Genomic DNA, 11,242 nt, shown 5'->3' on the forward strand with positions numbered 1-11,242 from the left:
AGAACTAGTGAACACAAATATAGATTTAAGCAAGACAGAAGCCATCTTCAGATGAGAAAAATTTATTTTTCAAATATAGTAGTTGGCCTAGGGAATGAGTTGTCTTTGGATGTTGTGGTAGTGAATTTAGGCAAGCTTGAAAGAAAGTTTGATAAATATCTGAATAATAGGAACTGGCTTTTTTTATTATTATTTAATAGTTTTAGTTTGTCTCAGAGAATTGGACAGCCAAGATGGACCAAAAAGTCTCTTGTTTTTTATAAATATGAAGTTATCTTGTACTTTGTGAGCACATGGACTCATCAGGTGATGTTATGATTAGTTTGTAAAATCAATTCTACTCAAAGAAAATACTTTCTGGTTAAATAACTAGAAACTTTTGACCATGGCTAACCTTACGGCTGGCTTGGGCATCAAGTGCAAGCCCCAGTCCAAAAGGAGTGCTTAACATGATTAGCTCCTCATAATGTGAGACTCCTATCACACACTTTTCTTGTTGAATCAATGTAGTCTTAAATATTGAGCTTATTTGTAGTAGATACATGTTTCTTTAATGAGAAAACTGTGAATGCTGTATGCAGTTATTGTTACACCTGTTCTCTTAGTGTTAGTCATCAACCTAACCCCAATTCACTGTCACCAGTCAGCTGTTACAGTATTAATCAGTGTTAGATATCTACCTAACTTTGATTGAGTTACAAGTCAGCTGTTCAAGTATTAATAATGACAACCTTTTATTATTCCTCAAATTAATTTTTAAATCAGAAAAAATTTCCAAAAAAGATTATTTAACCATGAATTATCAGATTGTTTTTGAATTCTATAGTGTTTTATGATATTGGAAATTCTATAATCTTCAAAGATATTCATACTAGTTCCACAGAATTTTGTTTTAGTGATATATTCAGGGCTGCTTTACTTGAAAGTATCACAAAACTTTTGTTTCTAAAATCTAGGTGAGCACTTCATCCCAGAGTTCACCAAAATAAATCCCTTACAGAGTGTACCTGTAATTGACCACAATGGGTTTTGTTTTACAGAAAGACACTTATAATAATAAGTAGAACATTGAAAAGGGGTTAAAATAAAAAAAATAGATATGTGGAGAGATATCACTTAAAAAAACATTTTTTTTCGAAGTAACATTTCAATCAAACTTTCTCTCTCAAGTCAGAAATAAGCACATTAACTTACAGGCCTGAAGGAGAAAGTTTTTTTGAATTATCATCAGCAAAATAAGTAATATATATCCAACTTCAGTGTTTACAAATTGTAATCAGAACTATGCTACACTTAGTCACTGGGAAATTGTGAACAGATGTGTTTGTCTTTTTATATTTCTAAATGCATTCTTTTTTATGTATATAATTTATCTTCAAACTTGTCTTTAGTAGTAAAAGATAACCAATATTTTTCAGAAATTTGAAACATTAGTTCAATTAAACAGGTGTTTGACATAAAGTTACAGGGGATAAGGTTTTTTCATTATCTACACAGAATTCTTAGTAAAAAATACACAGTTTTACTTCCAAACTTTCAAAATAATAAAGATTTATTTTAAAAAATAAATACTACAGTCATGTATGTATGTATATTTCAATGCTTGCTGTTAACTTGACAAGGATAACTCCATAAAGAAGGAAGCATAGATTGTAAACCTACTTTCTCTTGTATAAATATACTGTTGATTACTTTGTTGATCAGTCACTAATTAGATTAAATTATCAGTAGCAGTAACTTCACATAAAAACACAATAACTTGTAATCTGTGTGGTTTTGAAAGGTGGTTTTTTCTTCAGAAATTTGTAATAAATTGACTTCTTGAACCTAACATCATGAACATTTTTTGCATGAAACAAACTTTAAGAATTAACTAAAAAACTAAGTTTACCAATGCTTGACATAGATAACATTTAATAGAGGAACCAGTGTAACAATAGCTGTACAGTTAGTGAAGTCTCACTCTGAAAATATTTGCTCCAGATGCATAACTTTGTTAATGAGGTGTTGAAATAGATATTTATTTCAGCAATGAGAATAGTATGCCCCTCTCAATTTAAACAGTGTTGTATTATTTGATGTTAAGCTGATCAAATAAGCTATGGTTTATCGTCAAAATAAGCAGAAATCAAATAATTAAACCATTAAATTACAGTTATGTTCAGTATGATTTGTACCAACAGTACACACAACTCATTTTAGAGAATTTAATATCCAAAAGGGGAAAACATTTATGATTTATCACAAATTAGAATAAATACTTAACTGGGCATATTATCTAGTTATATCGTTGCTATACTGAAGTATTTGTCTCGAGAATTTTGTACCCCTGATCACTGGTACCCCCAAGATAGTAAGCTTTGGGCTCAAGTGGACAAATTTTTAGCTTAGCAGCATCTAAACCTTAGTCTTAATGGTTCTATGGTCTTCCAACTAAGGTGTATAGTTGTTTTCATTACTTTGTGAAAAAAGAATTACTGCTAAATGAAAGGCAAATATTTCTAATATTTTTGGTTTTATAGCTTTTAAAGAGAACTGTTCTTTTAGTTAGTATATTACCACTAAAGTATTGCAAATTACTTTATCTAGTATATTGGTAGTTTTAATTTGTTGTCAGTCAAGATAATAAAAACTCTCAGGTGTTTGAGGAACATAACAGCTAAGAACTACTGTTTAACAGTAAATTCATAATAACAAAATTATAGACAACTTATTTTGTTTTTTATTTAATTGGCAAACCAAGTTAAGAGTTCACTTTGTTATGCATTTCATATCCAGTCAACCATGTGATATTCATTGTTCTTTAACACATATAAGTGAAATAAAACAACGTCCTCTATTATAACGTCGTAACTGAGCCTATAATTATGGTTTTATGAACTTTACAGGTATTTGGAAACTTAATACTTTTTACTTTGTAGGAACTGTTTTTTATATGAAAAAAACAACCAAGTCTGTCTTGAAGTTTAATACAAGTCAAACATTCTAAAATCAACGTTGTGCTAACCTCACATATGAACTCAATAAAATATTTAATTGCTGTTAATATTATTGCTAATTTGATGACTTAATCATTAAATAGATTTGGATTTTTATCTTGATGTTTATTGTCTTGTCTGTGAACTTCTGAAATCAAAGAGAAATACGTATAGTATCTGGTTATCCTGATTACCTATTGATAGTTTGTCATGTGTAACTCCAATAAATATATTGGAGTCCAATCAGCCATTTATTTTGGGATGATTTTCTTTTGTTTCTTATTTTTTAAATAGAAATAATATGTTCACACACACACATTCACAAAATCTTATAATTTTCCACTCAGTTGTAAACATTTATCTGGAACTTTTTTCCCACATAATTATCTTTGCCCACGTAAAAACTGTTAAATAAATCATAGTTTGATGTTTGATCTACCAGTATCAATCTGTCGAATATTTTAAAGTGTACCAGTAAAAAATGAAAGTCGTTATTAACTGAACAGTTTTATTGTCTAGCTGTGAATAGCTGCAAGGTCCCCTTTTCAAAAAATGTTAGGTAAAATATATAACAATTGATTTCTCATTGATATATATATATATACACCAATGAGAAACATTCTTTGAAAAATTCACAGGTCATTGAGCCTAGGATGACAGATACTCCAGTTAATGAGAAAAAAACTGAACCAGTTTTTTGAAAGTCTTGAAACAAATCTGAAACAACCAGAGACTGTGTTTTTGAAAAACCATCCTTTCCTGTGGAGAGAGAAGATCACCATTGCTGATTTGCTGGGATCTTGTGAAGTGGAGCAGCCTTGTGCGGCGGGATTTGACCTGTTAGAGGATAAGCCAGTCGTGGCTGTGTGAATTGAAAATGTAAGAAACTATCTGGCTGCTCACTACAATGAAGCCCATCAAGTGTGTAGAGAGGTTAGAAATTATGTGGAGAAGTCCAAACTGTAGCTTACGACATTTGTTTGATGTAACGCAAAGTTGCCTTTAAGTTTAGGTTTAAGAAGTTTGGAAATTATTAAAAAAACCAAAAAAATGATGATAAATATGGTAAAGTTTTTGTATAATTGGGTTATAATTTGATAAAATAAAAGTGAATAAATAAATTTTAAATTGTTTAGATAGGCAGATAGTCCAGTATGTTTGTTTTCATTTGGACTATGGTTACACCATTTTCTATTGGTGTATTTTATAAAATTCAGTACTTTATCTGGGGTTTATAAGTGACCTTTTTTTTAAACAAATTAATTTTTTTTAGTTTAAGAAATATTTAAAACAATAACACAGTAAAACGTCTACCAGGTGTAAAGTGTTGGATTGTTACCTTATATAGCCCATATTAATACCTTTCAACTTTGCAGTGTTTAGCAAAAGTTTGCTGTAATTTGCCAGAATGCTCATGCGTGGAAGTACAATTGATAAATCACTAACTAGAAAAGTGAATGTGCAACCTCCTTGGTTTTTTTTTTTTCCTTTATTTTCATTCTTTTACGCACATAGTTTAGACGTGATCTCCATATATTAATGTTCAAACTTTTGTGTCAGAAGTAAAAATTGAAGTAAGGATATTTGCTGGAAATCGGTCTTTCATTTAACGCTGTCAATAATCAAACAACCGTTTGAACGAGAACTGGCTGCATAAATGATCTTACCTTGAAAAACAACTTAAAAAACATCAAAACTTGTGGCGTAAAACCTTTTTGGTCCTGCGCTGATTTTAAGTAAGGAAGGTTTAAAGTTTTTTAACCGTAAACATAGAATGTAGACAGGACTGCTTACGAGGCATTGTGTTCGAAACCAGACTTCCTTACGTCGATTGAATTTTAATTTTTACCCATTTAAGTTAATAATCCTTACTCCCCTAAATATAATTTGTCAATGACGTGAATAAAATTGATAACCATTATAACTTACTTAGTTTATACCATAGCAGTCGTTATTTATTAAATATTGTGGTATAAAAACCGCCTCGATTACAATCAGTTTATTAGTGATAACAAGAAAACCCACTTGTAGAGTAATATATATGTAATAACGGCTGACATGGGTTGAGAAAATTTTTTATGTAAAGGAGCGAACAACGTTTCGACCTTCTTCGGTCATCGTCAGGTCATAAATTAACAAATATAATGAAACATATAGGAAACGCCCTCTATTTTCCTATACTCTGTTACACAACCCCCTTCAAACATGTGGCCAATTATCGGTGAGTTATCTCTTTCTTTCGTTGGTAAAAGAGTAGCCCAGTGGTTGGTGGTGATGACTAACAAACATAGAGAAAGATAGTGACCGAAACGTTCTTAAAAGTATAAATCTAACAATATAAATAAAATATACAAGTTTTATATGGCTTCAGCAAACAATTCACGTTTATGTTGATATTAAAATTATCTCATCATATGTTTACAAGTTGTGTTTGTTTTTGAATTTCGTGCAAAGTTACACGAGGGCTATCTGCACTAACCGTTTCTAATTTAACAGTGTAAAACTGTAGGGAAGGCAACTAATCATCATCACCCACCGCCAACTCTTGGGCTACTCTATTACCAACACATAGTGGTATTGACAGTTACATTATAACGCCCCCACGGCTGAAAGGGCAAGCATGTTTGGTATGACGGGATTTTGAACCTGAAACCCTTGGATTACGAGTCGAGTGCCTTAACCGCCTGGCCACTCCGGGTCTACAAGTTCTAAAACAATAGCATAAACGTTATGAACGTGCGCAAAACTAATAGTTTAAAATTGTAATGCAATTTTACAATAAACCCTTCAAAGTTAGTGTCGTTAAAAGTACGGTGAAAGTAAATTGTGATAAAGAGAAATCTTTTCAACTAGTTTACGAAATATGCTACTATACACTAAAAGTATTAAATAATTTTAAACAGTGACCAAAATTGGCTAGACATTTGTCGTTGAGATTCGCGCAAGACAACGGATACGGGAACGCCAAGATCCATGGTTCCATTCCCCACGGTGGACACAGCAGATAACCCAATTTGTCTTTGCTATAAAACAACAACAACAAAAAACTTCACTCCCAACTAACCTGTCTACATCTCTTCTCCTCTCCACTTTAGGAATTCTGGTGTCTGCACTGTTCTTGCCGATAATAACATTGTTTGCAACAAAATTTTAATCATGGACACCTTCTGAAATAGTAAGAGACGTGAATTTCTCGGATGTTGGCACAATGCTTAAAACGACAGATATTTAATGAATAGTAATACAGTTTGACAGTCTTCTGTAAGAAATACAAATCCAATTTATTTTCCTAAAATACTTTTACCCCTAGTGGCACAGTGGTATGTTTGCAGAATTACAATACTGGAAACCAGCTCTCGATACCCTTTGTAGGCAGAACACAGCGTTTTGTGTAACTTTGAACTTAACTTCAAACAACCCTCTTCCACCACTATATGCGTGTCCCTTGTTGGCATATATTTCTGAAAGTGACCAGTAGTCGTTGAAACGTCGGGATGTAATTATATTTGACAATTTGTGTAATATTTTATTTAAGCACAAAGCTGCACAATGGGCTACTTACGTGATGCTCACTGCAAGGATCAAGCCTCTAAATTTATCTTACCACTGAACAATCGGTTGCAAGCTTCACTGGGAACTTTGTCTAAATTGAGTCTAACAGTCATTAATTTCCTTGCTAAAGTATTCACTCTCTGCAAAGTTTCCACATTTTGTTTGTTTGTTTTTGAATTTCGCGCAAAGCTAGCCGTCCCTAATTTAGCAGTGTAAGACTAGAGAGAAGGCAGCTAGTCATCACCACCCACCGTCAACTCTTGGCTACTCCATTACTAACGTATAGTGGGATTGACTGTAACACTATAACGTCCCCACGGCTGCAGGGGCGAGCATGTTTGGGGTGACGGGGGTTCGAGTACCTTAACCACCTGGCCATGTTGGGCTAGTTGTAAAGGTAACAAAATTAGTGTAATGGTCTCTGTCAGCGTGTAATCAAAGTGGTTTAATTTGGCGTTAGAGTAAATACATCTGTTCAAGTCACAACTCACATAATGATACGACAAGCCAACTATGAAGACCAAGGATCTTTCTGAACAAGTCCGGAATGAAGTGGTAGAGAAGTACAGAACAAGAGGGTGTTACAAGTAAATTTAAAAGTTCCTGATTATTACTTTGAGTACAGTGAAGTGCATCATTAAGAAGTTAAATGTTCTTCATACCACCCATTCACCACACAGATTAGGTCATCTTCCAAACTAAACAGCCATACATTAATGAAACTGGTTAGGGATGTCATTGTGAAGCCAACAGTGATTTTGAAATGCTTGCAAAGTTCCATGTCTGAGATTAGAGTCAATGTTCTTACATCGACAACATATCGATACCTACACAAAGTTGGCCAGTATGGATGAGTGACAAGAAAAAATCCATCACTGAAAAATAATCGTTTTGATACTCGTATGGAGTTTGTGACAAAGCATGTAAGTCATGTTTTAGACATGAGGCAAAAGGTCATGTGGTTAGGCATGGAAAATATTGAGTTTTTTGTGTAAATTCAAAGTGTTATGTCTGGGGCAAACGTAACATTGGACATCATCCAGGCAACACCATTCCACCTGTCAAACATGGTGGTGGCATCGTGTTATGGGGATACTTTTCATCATCAGTGCCTGGAAGCTTGTCAGGACTGAGGGTAAGATTTATGGTACAAAGTACAGATGAATCTTAGAAGAAAACCTGTGTGAGTCAACCCTTATTGTTGCTGTAACTTCTTCACCATCTTAATCAACTTTGGTTAAATACCAGAAGTGATGAGAATAGAAAATGAATGGCTACTTTCCTGAAACATCATTTGGAGGGGTGCTTTGTAAATGCCACCGAGACTTTTTGAAAACTGATTTAGATGTTGGTGGTGTTTTTATAATAACTCCGTTTATTAACTTTCGAAAAGCAACAAAAAACTCAACAAACATTCTTAATCCTAGAAACATGAAGTTCGTGAGGGTGGATCTTAAAAGACTAGATAAAGCTTTACTTGTTCAATAGTCGACTCTGGAAATGGCCAAGTGGTTAGGGTGCTCACCTAGCAATTTGACAGTCGCAGGTTCGAATCCCTGTCATACCAAACATGCTCGCCATTTCAATCTTGAAGCGTTATAATGTGTGGGTTAATCCCACTATTCGTTGGTAAAAGAGTAGCCTAAGAATTGGCAGATGTTGGTGATGACTAGCTGTATTCTCTAGCCTTACATTGCTAAATTAGAGATGGCTAGCCCTTGTGTAGCTTTGCGGGAAATTCAAAACAAACAAACAATAAATACACGTTATGCCTGGGTACAAAATGTCTACATCTTAGCAAAAGAAAAATCCCACGAAGTACGAATGTTTTGTGTCTCATCTTCTTATGCTACAAGACGACTCTGAAACAGTTAATGGAAAATCAGATGATCGGTTGATAAATGAAAGCAAAGCCACAGTTTGCACACTGTTGACCAGTATTTCCGAAGTTCTAGATCATTTTGATGAAATTTAATAACAAATGTCACTCTGTAATCGTCAGATACCAACAATATATGCCAGTTGTGAAATCTGACTGGCTACATGACTGACTGTGGTGAAGTAAAATAAACATTACTGGCTTCATGACTGACTGTAGTGAAATAAAATAAACATTCTTGAAGATTACCGATTTAGTAACTACTGATTCTGTAACCATTATGAGTTTACTTGATAAAGGCTGATGAAAAGGAACCTGGGTTACAATAAAATAACTTCCTGTGCTTTCAATGGTGTCGTTAATGTTTTAGAAACAATAAGTGGTGTAATAAAATGATTATCAGAGAAAGCGGGAAAGAAAATTCCTTACGTACATCGTAAAGCCAAACTTTTATCTTTCGCCTTAAACAGCGGAAGAAATAAAATCGTGTCTGTGAAGAGGGTTCTTCATGTCAAAGACATATTTTTACTATTCTACAAATCATAAACGCGTGAGCACTTGTTGCACAAGTTTCAGTGATCAATTGAAGAATCAGAAATAAAATTCTATGATAAGTCGATGCGTTCTGGGTCAATCATTATAAACCTTTTCATGTCATCGTAACTTGTTACTGCTCAACTATGATGTTCTGTGAGCACCTAAATAAAGATGGTATAGACATAGCATCATTAGCAGGAGATATATTGATGTAAATGGAAAATCCTCCGTTGGTAGAGCAGTAAGTCTACGGATTTACATTGCCAAAATCAGGAATTCGATTTCCCTCAATGGATTCATCATATAACCCAATGTGGCTTTGCTATAAGAAAAACACACATATACACACATACAAACACGCAAATGGAGAAATTTAGTGTTACTGTTACCCTAACAGTTTTAATTAACACATTATTTACAGTATCTAATGTCAGCAATGTTTAGCAAAAGGAAAACATTAACCTCTATTTAGTTCCTAAACTTGTGGCACCTATGATAGCACATTTTGAGTGATATATAGACTCAGTGTGTACATTTAAGTTAAACAAACTCTACTGATATCTTTACAAAATGATTAAAACCCTATAATTCGAGCGTTTTCGAAATGTGGACATTTTGTCTTTCAGTATAATCTCAGTTTATCCCTGAAGAAGAAACATTCATCTTTCGAAAGCGCTCGAGTTATAGGGGTTTTATCATTTTGCATCAAGACTTCGTGTTTTTATGACATCATGACACTATTCCTGCAGCTGTAGAAGATCTTGAAACGAAATCTTGAAAACGAACCTGAAAGTCAAACATTCAGAAACGTTAACAACTTATTGACGTTATGACTTTTTGAAAATTGAGTACCGATTCATTTATTTCCCTTACAAACGCACGTGATACCTCCAAGTTAATGTGCAGTTTGACATATAATGATGTGAAGATTGAACGTAGCTTTTTTGATGGAGAGGATGCTGATGTTGTGTTGGTTGTCTTGAAGTCGTACATTGCAAGGAAACAATGAGGTGAATATAAAAACAAACATCGGTTATGAAAATCTTAACAATCAACTGAACACCTGGTGGTTTGTACCAATTTCGGCTATTGGAGTTGAGCGTTCTTTCAGCGGCATGGATTGTATTCTGAATAAACTTAGAAGCCGGATAGGACAAGACATTTCGAAGCTGGATGAATATTAGCATAAACAGGCTTAATTTAACGTTGTTGTTAAGGCTTATCGAGTTATGACTACGAAAAAACAACCAAGATGCATTTGTTTTCTCTGAGAGGGGATACAGGAAACTACTATTTTATTTTTTTATTTTATTTTGCATTTTCATAAAATTTACATTTAAATTACATAACTAGTAATGATAAAATATACCAATGTATCTCAAAACGGCTGGTATGGGTATTAACCCTTTTGATAATAAAGCAGACATCAACATTTCGATTTGTTCGTTTGTTTGTTTTTTGGAATTTCGCACAAAGCTACTCGAGAGCTATCTGCGCTAGCCGTCCCTAATTTAGCAGTGTAAGACTAGAGGGAAAGCAGCTAGTCATCACCACCCACCGCCAACTCTTGGGCTACTCTTTTACCAACGAATAGTGGGATTGACCGTCACTTATAATGCCCCCACGGCTGAAAGGGCGAGCATGTTTGGCACGACCGGGATGCGAATCCGCGACCCTCAGATTACGAGTCGCACGCCTTACGCGCTCGGCCATGCCAGGCCTTGTCGCATTTGAATTCACAGACAAGTTTGAACTCAATACTGAAAAGACACAGGCGTACTTTACATTTCAACGTTTCAAATGACCCGTTGTTAATAATTCACTATTGTTTAATCTAATTAAGCTTTATCAGCTACTGAGTTTAGAAGATGGTGAATAAACAATAATTTCAAGTCGGAACGATCGTTTTCTATTGTGATAAACTACCCAACTTCCCTGAATACGCTATTCTCAAATACAATTCGCTATTTGATCCAACGATGTTTGTCACCATTATATGACATAACCGTTAAACGTCATATGTGTGAAGCCCTCTGTTGGTACAATAATTTTATACGAGTCATTTGTCGATAAATAAAGAGCAATAGCAGAAGTCGGAAATCTAAACGAAACACATTGTACTCTTTCAATGTAGGCCACCATTTTTTAGTTGTAGATAACCTGCGAAGTGAGTATTTCTTCGTGGAGGTTGTAACTGACCAATAAAACTCGGAGCAAGTATACTAAAATATATCTTTAACTTATCATGATATATCAATTGTTTTGAATCTTTTAATTAAAAAAACTATTTTGTAGG

At 34.0% G+C, this 11,242-nt stretch overlaps 1 pseudogene; it reads left to right on the forward strand.

Annotated features, from left to right (window-relative positions):
* The first annotated feature begins 385 nt into the window (after window positions 1-385).
* On the forward strand, window positions 386-4,105 carry LOC143235685 (glutathione S-transferase theta-1-like; annotated as a pseudogene).
* The last annotated feature ends 7,137 nt before the right edge of the window (window positions 4,106-11,242 follow it).

This window comes from Tachypleus tridentatus, chromosome 12, assembly GCF_004210375.1.
Source record: "Tachypleus tridentatus isolate NWPU-2018 chromosome 12, ASM421037v1, whole genome shotgun sequence".
Taxonomy (NCBI): Eukaryota; Metazoa; Arthropoda; class Merostomata; order Xiphosura; family Limulidae; genus Tachypleus; species Tachypleus tridentatus.